A 17,257-nucleotide genomic window follows, 5' to 3' on the forward strand; every position below is an offset into this window, starting at 1 on the left:
TTTAGTCCATTTACATTCAAGGTAATTATTGATAGGTATGTACTTATTGCCATTTTGTTACTTGTTTTATGGTTGTTTTTGTAGTTCTTCTCTGTTCTTTTCCTTTCTTGCCCTCTTCTCTCACAGTTTGTTGGCTTTCTTTATTGATATTCTTTCTCTTTATTATTTATATATCTTTACTGTTCTTTGATTTGTGGTTACCATTAGCTTTATATGTAACATCTTATGCATATAGCAGTCTATGTTAAATTGATGGTACCTTAAATTTGAACCCATTGTAAAAGCACGAAGTTTTTACTCCTCTTCCCTCCCCACATTTTAAGAATATGGTGTTATACTTTACATCCTTTTATTTTGTGAATCCCTTGACTGATTTTTATAGATATAACTAATTTTACTGCTTTTGTGCTGCTTACTTTTCTTACTCCTGCTTATGGTCTTTCCTTTCTACTCAGTGAGTCTCCTTTAACATTTCTTATAGGTCTAGTTTCTTGGTGATGAATTCCTTTAACTTTTATTTTTCTGGAAAACTCTTTATTTATCCTTCTATTCTTAATGATAGCCATGTTGGATGCAGTATTCTTGGTTGCAGGTTTTTTCTATGACACTCTCTTCTGGCCTGTAAAGTTTCTGCTGAAAAATCAGCTGATACCTTATGGGGTTTTACTTGTATGTAACTGTTTTCTTTTCTCTTACTCCTTTTTTTTTTTTTTTTGATTAAAGATTTTATTTATTCATGAGGGAGAGAGTGAGAACACAAACAGGGGAAGGGGCAGAGGGAGTGGGAGAAGCAGACTCCCCACTGAGCAAGGAGCCAGACACTCATGACCTGAGCCGAAGGCAGATGTTTAACTGACTGAGCCACCTGCCCCTCTCTTACTGCTTTTAAAATTCTCTTTTTATCACTACTTTTTGTGATTTCCATTATTCTGTGTCTTGGTGTAGACTTCCTTGGGTTGATCTTCTTGGGGGCTTTCTGTGCCTCCTGGATCTGGATTTCTGTTTCCTTTGATTCAGGCAGTTTTCAGCTCTTATTTTTATTTATTTTTTTAGATGGGGGGAAGGGACAGAGGGAGAGAGATAATCTTAAGCAGGCTCCATGCCCAGTGCGGAGCCCAATGTGGGGCTCAATCTCACAACCTTAGATCATGACATGAGTTGAAATCAAGAGACGGATGCTCAACCAACTGAGCCACCCAGGTGCCCCATCAGCTGTTATTTTTTCAAATACATTTTTGTGCCCTTTTCTCTCTCTTTTCCTTCTGGGAGTCCTATAATGCAAATGTTATTACACTTGATGGTGTCACTGAATTCCCTTAGTCTATTTCCATGCTTTATTATTATTTTTTTCTCTTTCCTGTTTAGCCTGATTGCTTTCCATTACTCTGTCCTCCAGGTTGCTGATCTGTTTTTCTGCTTCCTCTAGTCTACTATTATTCCAACTAGTATATTTTTCATTTCAGTTATTGAGTTCTTCGTCTCTGTTTGGTTCTTTTTTATGTTCTCTATCTGTTCATTAAGGATCTCACTGAGGTCTTCCACTCTTTTCTCAAGTCCAGTGAGTATATTTATGACCATTAGTATAAGTTCTCTTTTAGATATTACTTATATCCATTTCATGTAGGTCTCTTGCTGTGATTTTTGTCCTTTATTTTCATTTAGCACATATTCCTCGGTCTCTTCATGTTGTGTAACTCTGTATATTTTCCTGTGTGTTAAGAAAGTCAGCTATGTCTGTTGCTCTTCAAAGTAGTGGCCTTATGAAGAAGGGGTGCTATAGTGCCCTGTACTGTAATGTCTTCTCTTCACCAGAATCTGGTACTTCAGGGGTATCTCCTATGTGTGTTGCATACACTCTGCTGTTGTGGGTGAGCCACTTTTTCCTTTAGTACAGTTGTCTGCAATGGCTCTTTGTCTGTTGTAGGCAGGGTTTGGTCACTGTTGTTAGTGGGTCAGTTTGGGGCCACCTTAGGCTTGAGTTGTGTCAGACGAGGTGTGTGCCAGAGATGTGGTAGCACTGAACTGTAGGGTGGCTTTCCTTGTGTGGTTCCCTGAGAAGCTTTTATTGGTGGACAGGGCCTGCAGTCAGACCTGGTGTCTGCCTCTAGCCCTCTACTGGAACCACAGTTGGATTGGTGTGTGAGGTTATCTTCCTCTCTTCCTGGGGCAGGAGTCACTTTGGAGTGGTGCTGGGTGCTGTCGGGCTGCCTGCATGATGCCAGGCTTGTGACATGGCTTTGGATGGGCTCTGGTCAAGGGTATATTGGAGGGAGCAGGTCCACAGGAGAACACAGGAGCAGGGTGTGGGGAGCCAGTAAGGTCTGTGCAGGTCTGCTGTAGGGGAAGAGCTACAGCTGCTTGGGAAAGTCTTGCCCAGACTGTGATGGAGAGGGTGGGTCTGCAAGAGAACATGAGGTGGAGTGTGCTTTTGGTGAGCTAGGTGGAGAGTGTTCATTGTGCACTTGTCTGGCAGGTGTCCATGTAACTAGGCTGGAGAAAAGGGGAAGGGAAGTGTGCCCACCAGCCCTTTTGTTCTTGGAGAAGTCTCCTAAAGATCCCTGCTTCTCTAGCAACTGGGTCTGTGATTAGTAAATAAGTCTCCTTTCCATATATACCAGGTGGTTTCAAACTGTGCTTCTATGTTGTATCTCAGCATGGCTGTTTTGCTGTCTCTTTAAGGATGGAGACTATTTCATATTGCCTTCAGCTCTCCCAGAACCATACTCACTGATTTTCAACATTCCAGGTATTAAGCCCCACTGATTGTAAGTACTCATGGAGTTAGGCCCTTCTAGTTTTCAAAACCAAATGTTATGGGGATTTGTCTTCCCACTGTGGGTCCTGCATGCTTGGGGTGCCTGGTGTGGGGGTCTGCTCCTCTTCCTGCTCTATGCCTGCAGCGTGCCTCCCTCTCATGGACAGTCCCATGGGTCCATTTGGTTCCTGACCACTTCTCTACCCTTTCTACCCTCTTAGATATGGTCTCTTCTTTACATTTTGCAGTAGGGAGTCTGTTCTGCCAGTCCTCGGGTCATTTACTGGATCACTTACGCTGATGTGGGTATTATCCAGCTGTATCTATAGGATGAGGTGAGCCTGGATCCTCCACTCCGCCATCTTCTCTGGACCTCAGCCTATTGATTTGCATGTTAAACTCATGCAAAATACCCTTACAAACATACCCAGAATAATGTTTGATCAAATATCTGGGCACACATTGATCCAGTCAAATTGATATATAAAATTAACCCTCACAACACTTATAGAAATTTTGGTTTTATTCTTTTTTTTAAGGGTTTATATCAAGCCTACTTCCAAGAAAGGTGTGTATAAGCATTGTTAAGGTTTAACTATATCGTAGAAAGGCACAGGTCTGCTTATTTGGTTCTTATATTAAATATGCATGGAGATATTTTTTGCACCTTCTCTGAGTATGATATCTGTCTACATTCTTTGTCCATGAAGTGGGAAAATGGGGTCAGGTTGACCGTTTTTTGATTTTTAATACAAAGACATTATGCTGTAAAGATGAGTAGTTTTGAATAGAATGGAATTGTATCTTGTGTACGTTGAACTTCTGCTATTTTAGCCCTACAGAATTGGCAAAATATAGCAAGAGTAAGAAGTATCAATTCAAAGAATATAGTCCATGCTGCTAGAGATTCCCCTCAATGAATATATGCTTCTTAGTAACTGTGAGATGGGAGCTGGGAGTCAGTATTATTCTCCTGAATCTCCTAGTATAAGCATCTTAGTGCTAAGTGTGACTCTGATATTGACATATTCTGTTACACATTAAAAATATATATTTGGCCTATATATATATTTTGGAGATATCTATCTATCTATCTATCTATCTATCTATCTATCTATCTATCTATCTATCTATATCTATACCCAAAAACGCATGCCAACTACTTCAATTCATCTTCAGCAAAAGAAATAGCTATCTTTTCTCATGCTAGGGGAAAGCCTTGGTTGGACCTCTGGAGGAGCTCTGCCTTATTTTATTTTGTAGAGAAATGAAGAGATTTCTAAGAGACTCTCTAAGCTCCAACTTTTAAAAATCCCCAATTTAATATGTTACTGGGCTGTTTTTTGGTGTTGCTGGGATTGAGACTTTCTTAAGAGAAAATGTTAACTGGCAATGTTTTCAAGAGCATTATGATTTTAGTTTAGCTCTTTTCAATGTGTATTTCTCTGCCTCACTGCTGGAGATTATCTGGAGTGTGAATGTGGGCTTTCCCACTGTGTACATATGTGTATGGGGCTGGAGGGTGCATGGAAAAGTGCTTCTTTAGGACTATCCTTGTGGGTAAGAAAGGCATCAGCCACTTTATCCTTGGTATATAGGAGCACTCACTAAGCCGTGTCCCTTAAATTGGAATTTATTTAAAAAAAGACAAATAGAGTAAATGGAACAACATACTGTTCAAATAAAGAGTAGGTTATATAAATTCTTATTAGTGAAAAGAAACTTATAAATAAGAGAGACACCTTATTTCTGATTTAGAAAGCCTATAGTATACCAGTGCAGGAGAAGAGCTTTTTAAAGACTTTATTGGACTTGGATGGGCATAGGAGGTAGCAGGACCAGGTGTGAGAGGAAAGGGTAATGATAGCTATGATTTACTGAGTACCTATTTTGTGATAGTTACCCAACTCTGGATAACTAAGTGGTGAACAAGACAGACAAGAACCCTGCTTTCCTGGACCTCCCTTTTAATAAAAATGTTTAGAAAGGAGGTGGGGATGGGCAACAAGCCAACAAATGAAGAAAGTAATGAAATGGGATGAGAGCCATTAACAAAATAATAGATTGATATAATAGAGTGACTTGGTGGTAGTGAGGATGCTATTTAAAATTTGTTGATCAGGGAAGGCCTCTCTGAAGGGAAGGCTTTTGAACTGAGACCTGAATGATTTAAAGTTCCATAATTTCAAGTTGCAAAACATTCCAGAGATAGGGAAGAACAAATGCGAAGTCCCTAACATGGAAATGGTAACCAAGTTGGGCCAGTACCCAAGACCTTCGAGTGTAGAACACTGATAAAGGTAGGCTGACCTGGAAGGGCTCATAAGTGGGACTTCCTCCCACTTCTTAAATAGCTCCTTCCAATGAACAGCATGCTGAAGAATTCTGAGTGAGGACAGTGTGAGGTAGCAGGACAGAATAAAAGTGTGGGGGCAGGAGCTAGAGCTCTGGATATCACTTTAGATCACAGATGCTATTGCCTAAAGTTGGAAAAAAGGCAGGAGAGAGAGAAGAAAATGCTTAGCCTTCCCTGAGGAATCACTTTTCCCAATTTAGAGGGGGAGGAAGTGGAGATGAAGGAAGGAGGCTTTGTTGTATAGTGATGCTGCCCTTTAGTGAGAACCAACGTGCTTGAGTGTGGCCCATCTGATTAGGAATTTCTCCTTTGAGGGATGTGGGAGCCCAGGGAGAGAGAGAGAGTGACAGGCCTGGTACCCTCCTCCCCACAGGTATTTTCCTATCTAGGTTAGGTATGAGGAAGTCAAACACATAAAGGATCAGTTAACTTGCCCAACAAGCAAGTGGCAGAAATAGCATTTAAAAGACAGTCTGTTTGCTACAAAAGCGGATCATACTGCTCTTTTTACAGATCAGGATCAATGAATGAATTTTTTATTTCTCTGCCTTAGAAGATTTTATTCATCTCCCAGAGTAAAAAAAACCTCACTTACTCTGGTGAATTGGACCCAATTAATTTCATCATTGAGTTTAGATATTTAGCTGATTTTTAAAATCATCGTAATAATTTACATATATATATATATCTCATTTAGGCAGAAGTCCTGTAGGAATTGGCAATTTTACTCTCTTTGAGTTGAGAGGTAGGAGGCATCCCATTGTTCAGTTTCCATAGAGAGAATTGATAGCAGTCATAAATGGTATGGTCCTCCTATCTGTGCTGGTGTAGAGAAGGGCCAAAAGCCAAATACTATTCCTCATCAAAACTTTTCTTTCTTTTTCTCTTTTTCCTTTCCTTCTCTTCCCCTCTTCCTCTGCTTCTCAGCCTCTTGCTCAGGGTCGACTTTTTGTTCTTGCCTTACATAAAAGGTTAATGTGTGCAGTCGGCTCTAGTTATAATTACACGATTTTCCCCTTCAGGAGACAGTTTTGCAACTGATGATAAAAATATTCGGTCTCCATGGGTAACTGTAGTAAATATATTTTAAAAGAGATGTGCTTTCTTTCTTTCTTTTTTTTTATTATGTTATGTTAGTCACCATACAGTACTTCATTAGTTTTTGAGGTATGTTCCATGATTCATTATTTGTGTGTAACACCCAGTGCTCATTGCTGAACATGCCCTGGTATTAAGGTAATACGGATCACCAGGCTAACCCATCCCCCCACCTCTCTCCCCTCTGAAACTCTCAGTTTGTTTCCCGGAGTCCATAGTCTCTCATGGTTCATTAAAAGAGACGTACTTTCTGAGAAGAGAGGCTCTTAATGATATGTCCAAATTTATGACTGGTTATCTATTGCTTTGGTTCCAAATACTGACCCTCTGTGTGTCCTCAATTTCAATTTAAAAATATTTACTGACTTCCCAAGTGTGAAAACACTGAACCAAGTGGTATTCGGGACTGGGGGTCTACTAAATAACATATTGATGTCTGCTCTAAGGTCAGCTTTGTGAACTTCTTGGAAGACAAATGCAGTCTATGCAACATTTTAACTGATAAGAATAAAAATGATGGCTACTGACTTGGACTGCTTACCACATGCCAGACTTTGTGTGTATATTACAAAGATTACCTCATTTTAGCCTCACAATAATTTAATTTGGTGGGTATTTTCATTCTCATTTTTTAGTCAAGGCAATTGAAACTTAGGTGAAATAACTTAAGGTTGTACTCAAATTAAGTGCCGGAGGCTGGATTTGAACCCCTATCTGTCTAAATCCAAAACCTGGGTGTCCAATCTCCTGAGGACTCCTGGTTAGAACCCTAGGGGGCTGAAGAGTGGCTGTCTTTGGAGAGATTGACCTGGGTTGAGAAAAGGTGCCATAACACTGCTCATTATCTTTCCATGTGATGTTAGAGCAGACGTCTGAGACTGGAGCCCTGGAATTCCAAAGATTTCCTCTTAGTTAACCTTGCTAAAAATTACCTTAGAAAAGGCAGTTGGGTAGTAAAGTTCTCAAGAGTTGCTAAATTTGAAGATGTAAACCCCTGTAAATGTAGAGTAACTGTGCTGAGGGCCCAGGAGAGTATGAAAATGAGGGGGAGACATAAAAGAGATTCAACTTAAGGGAAAGAAAAGAAAGCGAAAATATCTTATGAAAAATAATCGGAAGCAGATTTCAATCAGGAAGCGGAATGGTGAATAGACTCATGCCAAAGGGGAGCCGAAGACAACGATATCTGGGTTAGATCATTTAGGAGCTGCCTAGAGCTGCTGCCATAGGCTCTCTATAAATTTATGATGATGGTGATGATGGTGTGCAGCAGTAAGTAGGAAGTGCAAACTAGGGAAAAGAAGAAAAGAAAGTGGCTGAGTTGCCTTACACCATAAATCCAGGAGAAAAATATTCTCTCTTCATATGTCAAGGGTAAAATTGTGCCTCGAGTTCTCTATTTCATTTGGGATACCTTATTCCCATAAAGAAGCGCCTGGAGGGAGTTCATATGAGGACCAAAAAATGAGTATATCACAAAAATGTCCACTAATAGGAAAATACATTTGACTTTCCTTCTTGCTGTGGTGTTACTGTACGCAGAAATTTGAAGGAAAAGAAGGAAGTGGGGGAAGGACAAGGAAGGAAAAAGAATTACAGTTTCTAGATTTTTGTGCCATCCCATTGCTAGTAAGTGCCGGCGAAAGGGACCTATGGATGGATATGTTATGTAAGGTAGGAAAAAATGGATTTCGTGAGTTCATGTGCTTTCCTGGTAGCGTTGATAGGAATGCCTGTTTGAAAAAGAAATGGACACTCCTAGTTTGACAGTCTTATGGTTTGAGCCTAATGAATCTTGCTGTGGCTTTGGAAAGAGCAGGCCGAATTGGGGAGCCCATCTGCTGAGATGTGACCCAAGCATAAAGATGTGCTTCCATGGGTAGTGGATTCACCTTATACCCATTCAGAACTCATCCCCAGGGTGAGTTCACCTCTACTCTATGCTTCAAGTATGCAAATGATGGCTGTTCATCATGTCTCCCCGGCCCAGCCGGAAATGCCAGCTCAAAAAGGACAGAAGCAGTTGCCATGATGTTCTCTACAAGGTTTCAAAGAGCAGTGTGTTTGTGGGTCCAATGAAACAAGACTTAGATTAAAAGCCAGCCTATCTACTGGGCATCTGCCCTGTGCCAGTCAGTGTATGTGGTGCTTTTTGTATATATTACCTTTACTCTTATCTACTAATATATTAAAGTTATGAAATTTTCATGTTAAAACAGCAGAATAAATCTGTTGGAGGGTTTACAAGGTTACACTTCACCACCTGTCTGGTACGGACTCCTTGGTGGAGACTTGGTAGTCTCTTAAAGACAAGGTAGTTTGAATACCCAGATATGTGTAGGTAGACTTTTCTGTGCTTTCTTTCTGTAGCCTGGCTCAAGTGTTTGTTCCCAGATATTTGTCATCAGGCTTGAATAAACAAAGCAACATAACTCACACCTTGCAGGTGTTTAAAATGATCTTCAGTGTTAAGTTTGACTATATGCACCATTTGCCTTAGGCTCTGGCTTTAGAACTCAAATCCCCTCTCTTAAGATACGATCTACTATATTGGTGTCTAGGCTGCTTAGATCTTTGAGAATACCTTGGAGTTTTCATTTACTATATATGTGTATATGTTTCTGAAACCTCCATTCTCTCTTGTTCATTCATGTATACCCTTGCTATGTGGTATATCTTATTGGTGACAGGTTTAATTTACAAACATATAACATATTGATCTGAAGGGTGATAGATTTTTAATTTAGTTAAAGTGCTTCTTTTTTTTTATATGCTTCTTTAAGAATAATAATTACTATGGGGCACCTGGGTGTCCGGCTCTTGGTTTTGGCTCAGGTCATGATCTCAGGATCCTGTTGAGCCCCAAAATGGCTCCGTGCTGAGCATGGAGTCCACTCGGAATTCTCTCTCTCCCTGTCCCTCTGCCAACCCTCCACTGTTCCTCCCCCCACTTGCACATGCTCTCAATCTCTTTCTCTCAAATAAATAAAGTTAAAAAATCTTTTTAAAAAAGAATAATAATTACTATGTTATGCTGTGTAGATTTTTAATAATAGAACTCAACTAAAAAAAAAGCATGAAAAGCCCCCATAATTGAAGTTGTGTCCATATTTTGCTGGGTGATCTGTATAGCAAAGCACTAAAGCCATAAGTGCTTATTGTTTGCTTAATAATCTTATGCAAGATGCTTATCATATAAGTTACAAGGTTGTTCTTAACTTTCTTCTTATATGTTTGTTTTAGATGCATTGCCAGTAGTTTAAAATTGTATTACTAAGCAACAACTGTTGCCTCCCACTGTTGTCTTTTTTTATATTTGATACTAACAGACTTTTATTTTCAGTATGTTGTCATATAAATTTATTAATTACTCACATAGCTTGAGAAGTTATCCCAGACCTTGACCTGTGAATTAACTAATGGAAATTCATTTAAAGCTGACTGAGAGCTCTTGAAAATTTCTGGGATGATCCAGTTTGTTTCTGGTCTGTGTTTATTACATTTAAAGGAAATCAAAGTTCAGGTATAAGTGAACGAACATCAGCACTGGAAGATATTTGTATAACCTACATAAGTGCTGGGGCCACATGTGGTTCAGTCTTATAATAAGATAGCAACTGAACTTATTGAAAAGTAATTTTCAGTTTTACTTATGTCTCTTCAAGAACTTTGAAAATCGTTTTATTCATTACACAGGGCAACTATTCCTTTTTTTTTTCTTTTTTTTTCATAGAACAAGTTCCTGGTTTCATTGATCTGTTCTATTGTTGTTGTTGTTGTTTTAGTTTCTGTATCATTTATTCCTGCTCTAATCTTTATTACTTCCCTTCTTCTGCTGGTCTTAGGATTCATTTTTTTGTTCTTTTTCTTAGCTGCTGTAGGTGTAGGGTTAGGTTGTTTATTTGAGACTTTTCTTGTTTCTTGAGGTAGGCCTGTATTGCTAAAAACTTCTCTGCAGCACTTGCTGTATCCCAAAGATTTAGGACCATTGTGTTTTCATTTACATTTGTTTCCATGTATTTTTTTTTATTTCTCCTTTGATTTCCTGGTTGACCCATTCATTGTTTAGTAGCATGTTGTTTAACTTCCATGCATTTGTGGTCTTTCCAAATTTTTTTCTTGTAGATGACTTCAAGTTTCATAGCATCGTGGTCAGAAAACATGCATGACATGATCTCAATCTTTTTGTACTTGTTGAGGCCTGATTTATGACTTAGTCTGTGATCTATTCTGGAGAATGTCCCATGTGCACTTGAAAAGAATGTGTAGTCTGCTGCTTTAGGGCAGAATGTTCTGCATTTATCTGTTAAGTCCATCTGGTCCAGTGTATCTTTCAAAGCCATTGTTTCCATGTTGATTTTCTGCTTAGATGATCTGTCCACTGATATAAGTGGGGTGTTAAAGTCCTCTGCTATTATATTTTTATTATTATTATTTTTAAAGATTTTATTTATTTATTTGACAGGATAGAGACAGCCAGCAAGAGAGGGAACACAAGCAAGGGGAGTGGGAGAGGAAGAAGCAGGCTCATAGCAGAGGAGCCTGATGTGGGGCTCGATCCCATAACGCCAGGATCATGCCCTGAGCCAAAGGAAGACGCTTAACTGCTGTGCCACGCAGGCGCCCCAATTATATTATTATCACTTAGTTCCTTTATGTTTGTTATTGTTTTATATATTTGGGTACACCCATATTGGGGGCATGAATAAGTACAATTATTAGATCTAGTTGGATAGTCCCTTTCATTATGACATAGTGCCTTTCCTCATCTCTTATTACAGTCTTTGGTTTAAAATCTAGTTTGTCCGATATAAGTATGGCTGCTCTGGCTTTCTTTTGACATCCATTTGCATTATAAATGTTTCTCCATCCCCCCCGCTTTCAATCTGCAGATGTCTTTAGGTCTAAAATGAGTCTTTTGTAAGCGGCATATAGATGAATCTTGTTTTTTTTTATCCATTCTGACACCCTATGTCTTTTGATTAGGCGTTTAGTCCATTTACATTCACAGTAATTATTGATAGATATGTATTTAATGCCATTTTATTACTGTTTTGTTGTTGTTTCTGGAGATTTTCTCTGTTCCTTTCTTTGTCACTTTTCATCTTTCCTTTCTACTCAAAGAGTCCCCTTTAATATGTCTTGCGGGGCTGGTTTAGTGGTCACAAACTCCTTTAGTTTTTGTTTGTCTGGGAAACTTTATCTCTCCTTCTATTCTGAATGGCCGCCTTGCTGGATAGAGTATTAGATTTTTCCCATTCAGCATGTTGAATATATCATGCCACTTTCTTCTGGCTTGCCAAGTTTCTGTTGAGAGATCTGCAGCTACCCTTATGAGTCTTCCCTTATAATTTAGGGACTTCTTTTGTCTTGCTGCTTTTAGCTTTTTTTCTTTATTGCTATATTTTGCAAATTTAATTGTAATGTGTCTTGGTGTTAGCCTGCTTTTGTTGATTTTGATGGGAGTTCCCTGTGCCTCCTGGATCTGGGTGTCCAGATTGGGAACTTTTCAGCTATTATTTCCTCAAATAAATGTTCTCTCTCTTCTTCTTCTGGGACTCCTAAATACAAATGTAGTTACATTTGATGGAGTCACTGAGTTCCCTATACATGTCAAATATTCTTAAAATCCCCTTCCATTCTTTTTCTCTTTCTAGTGCTCTTTCACTTTGCACTGCTCAGGAGCCAGGTTCTCTTTTTCACCTTTTTACTTTCATAGCTCTACCATTTCTATTAAGGCTACAGACTTAGACTTTTCCCCTCTTGTTTTTGTCCCAATCTTCTAGTTCCATTTTTGTTATCAATCACATTAATTCTGCACCACAAAAATTAATAGTTCTCTTAGAAAGGGAGTGAAGAAAAAAGCCAAGCAAACTAAATTTCTTTTCTGGGGGAATGGAAGGTTTGGAACACTAACATTTTAACCAAATTTGTCTTTAGTTCACTTAAAAAATTGATTAGATACAGTGCTTATTAAATTCATTGTTCATACCAAGCTGAGAATAAAGCATTATTAATTCCTTTGAAAATAAACTCCATGTTCAATGAATTTAATAAATAGGAGAAGTTGAAGCCAGAAAGAATGGAATTCATTAATTTGGGACAAATGTAGAGTAGAATATCAGAGAAAATCCTGCAGATCACAAAATTGTAATATAGTTAGTGAACAAATATGCACCCTCAGGGAAAAATGATCAGGGATCACAGAGGACATTGAATAATAAGGCAACTATGTAGCACTAATGAAGACCGAGCTGAATTCAGAAATAAATGAAGAGAAATGGCAAGACTTTTCTTTCCTTCATATTCATCCTGGAAAGACATTTTCTAGCTCTTGTACTGATTTTGTAGGATTCAGGAAAATTTCAGCTAAGTTTGGATGATAGTCACAGGTATGATTAATCACTTTTGAAAAGAAAAAGCTGAAGTGTAATTTTTACAAGAGAGGATGGCATCTGTCTTCACTTGTGGCTTTACAGACTGATGAATATAATAATGAGGCATATTTGGTTAGTCTCTGGGAAAAAAATTGTCACATGACATTAAGTGGCAGAAAACATTTAAAAACATTTTAAAACTTTTTTAATTTCTAATTTTTTAAGCCTATTTATTTAAGAGGGAGAGACAGAGAGTGCGCGTGAGTGTGCGCAGGAGCAGGGGGAGGGAGAAGCAGACTGTCTGCTGAGCAGGGAGCCCAAGGTGGGGCTCAATCCCAGGATGCTAGGATCATGACCTGAACTGAAGGCAGACACTTAACTGACTGAGCTAGCGAGGACCCCACATTTTTTTTTTTTTTTAATAGACAATGTGTTGAATCACATTCTGGGGAAGGCTTAGGAGATAAGTTTTATTTTGGGGGGGGTGGCTCTTAACAACTGTGGAGGCAGGAATAAGAATGCTCTGAGTTAATATATGTAGGGTTTTTCCTGCTCTGGAGTCAATGATTTTGTGAAGTATCTTAAAAAATCTATTCCCCAAGATTGCACAAAACACCTTCATTCCTCTTTGTGCATACATGTGATTTATTTCTTGTTTCTGGAACTTACTACTTAATGCTTCTGCTAAGTTCATGAATATTTTAAATCAATTACCTAATCAATAGAGAAATTTTTCTCCTATTATATTTGGCTAATTTAACATTTGGCCAAATCAGAATGGTTGAATAAGATTCTACCAAATGTTATAGCATATCTTTGTAGTTTTTTTAAAAGGTATTTGCTAGGATTTGTATTTCCCTAAAGAGAGTTGAGTTTCTTCAACAAAATCATCCTAAATCACAACTGCTCTTGCCTTATTTTGAAATAAGCAGTACATCTTTTAAATGTGTATAGAAGTTTTATTTATTTTACCATTATCTCTCCCTCTTGATAACTAGAGAGGTGTACATACTTGTGTTAACCCCAGTGTGTTAGGATTGATGTAGTCTATAACTTAACCTTATGTCCTGGAAATATGCCATAGTGGTAAGCTTTAAACTAAAACCCTCATATTGTTACCTTCCTTGGATGACAAGAGAAGGATGAATACTGTATCCTTCTTTCTTGTTTATCATGGCATGATTATGTTTTTCTTTAACACCGAGAAAAGGAAATTCATTATTGGTTTTCCTTCATTTCCTTTCAGACAAATGTAGGATTTTTACTAAGCTTGCAAGAATTGTAATTTGGGGGAGTGGCCTGTGCTATCAATAGATAAGGTTTCTAGTTATCCTTATTTATCTAGTTATCTAGGTATTACTGTGTTGGCCTTTTGAATTTCAGTTTGGGGAGTAAATGCTCAAAAGTTTCAATCCCAGCAGGACAAGAACTCATGGACTAGAGGGACTTTCTTCTGGTTGCTTTGGAGGGCAAACTATTTCCAAGACTTGCAAAGCTATTTTGGTTAGGAACACAGAAATCATAAATTTGTCTCTAGGTAGCATTTATAAGGAACTATTTATAGTGGTGAAAGTCTCTCTTTGGATTATGTTTTTATTAACCTTCTTCTATTGGATAGATTTGTGCCTTGATGCTATTTTAACATAATAAGATGGTTGTTTCATTTTCCTTCAATGAGGCAAATAGACCCCACCTTATAAGGCTTTCTACCCTGTGGCATCACCTGGGTACCTCCTAGTCACAGCTTCAGTTCAGCCCCTGAGTCAGAGAATTCTCTCTGGAGTTTTCAGCTGGAGTTTTCCTATCCTAGCTTGCTATCACATTGCCTGGAGAACTTTTTGACTCCATTCCTACTCTTGTTTTAAACCATATTCCCTTCTTCCCTGACTTTCTGGAGGCAAAGCCGATGCTTAGCCCGGCTTTGGAATGCCTGACTACAGGGCACTCAAATGCAAATCTCTGGTGCCTCTAAGATAGTATTCTGCCCCATAAACCTTCCAATCTGGAGGTCAAAGTAGTGGGGAACCTTAAGTTCTTAGTGGTGCTCCTGACTTTAGGTACCTCAGTGGAGAACCATGTCTTCCCAGCTGGAATGGGTAGCAGGGTTATAGGGATGTTCCCCTGCTCCTAAATTACCCACCACCTGGAAAATCTTTCAGATGACTGAAGCTAATGCCTTCTCCTTTAGATACTTTGCCCATGTTAATTTGAGTTTTCATTCTTTCAGATTCCGTGGACGCTCATTTTTTAAACGCCTGTCTCCTCTGCCTAGCAAGGTAAAAAAGATACATAAAAGCTCATTTAATTTCTCCAGATTTTTTAATAGATTTAATCAACTTTCTCATTCACCATTTGAATATGAAAGACTTTTTGAATATCAAAAATTTCACATACCTTGAAAAGAAGCTTATGTGTGTCCTTGGCTGCCTGGTTGATAAAATGACTTTGGTGAGGGAGAATGTTAGCAATATATGAATGAAAGATCCTGATTTGGGTGTTATTTGGACTAAGGTAAAAGAGAAGTCACACTCTGAATTATTTTTTTCTTTGGTGGGAGATCAATACTGTCTAGACATGGTCTCATTATGACTTTGCATTGACTAAGGCAGACTCGGTCAACAGTGGGGCTGACATTCCTGTAATCAGGCTGCTGGTGGGATATTTGTGTTGCCTGTTACTACAGAGAACCTCGGATTCACTGGTGTCCACTTTGTGTATCCCAGCATCATCCCTCTCAACTGTAGGGTTAGCCTAGATGAAGGCATATGCCAACTCCTGACTTTTTTAAGAGTCTGAATCCTAGAAGTCCTGGAAGCTGCTCTTTAGGATTTTCTAGCATGTTTGGTGATAGTTGCATAGGGCATGAGAGGAACTTTGGAGCATTTGAATCCTCTCTGGTCTCTCAAACATAAAACTAGAGACAGTCATACGACTCACATGTAGAGCCTCAGCCCACATCTGAAAGCCCAGCTATGTTCCCTGTCATACAGCTGCCTCCCCATTAATTTCTACAAATAATACCCTCACGGATGGAAATGTCACCATTTTTATATTCAGACTAATTCTCATTTATAAGAAATTTTCATCTATTTGAGTATATTTTTAAATTGAGGAAGTATATGATTCTTTGCCTAGGAGCAGAACTTAAAAATCTTGTCTTCTCCCTGTTAGATATTCTGACTCCTGGCCGTGCTGCTCTGCACAGAATCTTAAATCCTTCGTTTGTGGTTATTTGTTGGCATTTTGCAAAAGAGTGAAGCAATGTCTGAGCCACTAGAGGCCAGAGGTGGCCCAGCCTGACTGGGTTTCCAACAGTGGAATAAATGTGATTTGTCTAGCATCTTTACTTTTAAACTTTGGGAAAGATGACCATAGACTTTGAGAAATAATGCTGATTATATAAAGGATTGCTCATGATGAAAGATCTCTTTCTGGAAATTTAAGTGTTCTAGTATATTAGCATTATTGATCATTCTCTTTCCACATAGTCTACAGATGATCTTAGAATCCTGAAACTATTATTCTTCCTTGTCTAGTGTAATTACCAGAACAAGGAATAATCTAATTAAAAGACAACAAGAATGTGTTCTAATTGTTATAATAAATTATGCTAATACTCAATGCATTTACTTTTCAACAGGAATTTATTTAATGAGTTGACAGTTTGTCCTTTATTGCCACAATCTTAACTTTCGTTTCTCCTAAACAAGACAACTTACAGTAGGATAGTAACTATCCAAGAATCCGTTGAGTTGTTAAGAGAATCTAAGGTCCCATGTAGTACATATGGATGAAGAAATGGGTCTGGGGTTTTCTAGATGAAATAATTACCCAAGACAGAAGAAGGTAAACTAATGACCAGTAGAGTCTATAGTAAAAATCAGTAACTGACTGTTGCACTGAAGACAATGGGCTTTTCATTTGTGTTTTAATTATCAAGTGTAGTGCTTCATGATAATATGATACTAACTCGTGTAATTGTGTTTGCTTAATTTTGGGCGTTTTATACAAATCTACTAGACACCATATTGTTTATTACATGTATGAGATGGTGCCTTCATTAAAGTAATGTCATGATGAGGCAAAAATTCAGGAAATCACTTTTGATAGCCCTTATGTTTTCTACAGAAGATGCCAGTCTCCCTGCTGATTTAAACATAATTCAGATATAGTGTGTTGTGTAACTGTATGAGGAAGGACTCAGTGCAGTATGGGAAAAGATGTCAAGAAGGATCTGAGGAGAAATAAAAATCTGTGTAGAGAATGGAGGGACGCATACAGATCAATTCTAAATAAATACAGCCACTCAACATATTTGAGAAAAGCAGATTCCCAGGATGATTCCTTGTTATTCTCCCTTGACATAACGATCTTTGAAATTTAATTAACAAGCCTTCAGGTAGAAAGGGATATCGGTACTTAATCGAGACTAGAAAGTGTTTTTGGAAGGGACATTTTCTCAAGATAGGAATTCTGTGGGAATAATTTTCCACTTTTGAAAGATTAATCCATTCAAAGTGTCAAGTTCATCAAGAAGTATGGGGCTGGCAACACATGCAGATTCCAGTTTCTACTCCTGAAGTTAACTCACTTAAGAATAGCAGCCACCGAGACAAAACAAAACAACATGCACAGCATAAAAGAAATTAGAATTAAAAGAAAATGATCTTC

At 38.4% G+C, this 17,257-nt stretch overlaps 1 protein-coding gene across 5 annotated transcripts in view; it reads left to right on the forward strand.

The window, feature by feature from the left end:
* FHIT (fragile histidine triad diadenosine triphosphatase) overlaps positions 1–17,257 on the forward strand; it is a 1,378,910-nt gene that overhangs the window by 343,487 nt on the left and 1,018,166 nt on the right. For 4 of the 5 annotated variants that reach the window (XM_045807502.2, XM_045807501.2, XM_045807503.2 and 1 more), the window contains one exon: positions 14,814–14,862. The exons of the other annotated variant lie outside the window; for it this stretch is intronic. The gene's annotated coding sequence lies outside the window, so the exon portion shown is untranslated. The remainder of the gene's footprint in view (positions 1–14,813; positions 14,863–17,257) is intronic. 5 annotated transcript variants of the gene reach the window in all.

This window comes from Ursus americanus, chromosome 14 (genome assembly GCF_024610735.1).
Source record: "Ursus americanus isolate L20-20 chromosome 14, mUrsAme1.1.p, whole genome shotgun sequence".
In the NCBI taxonomy this organism is placed as follows: Eukaryota; Metazoa; Chordata; class Mammalia; order Carnivora; family Ursidae; genus Ursus; species Ursus americanus.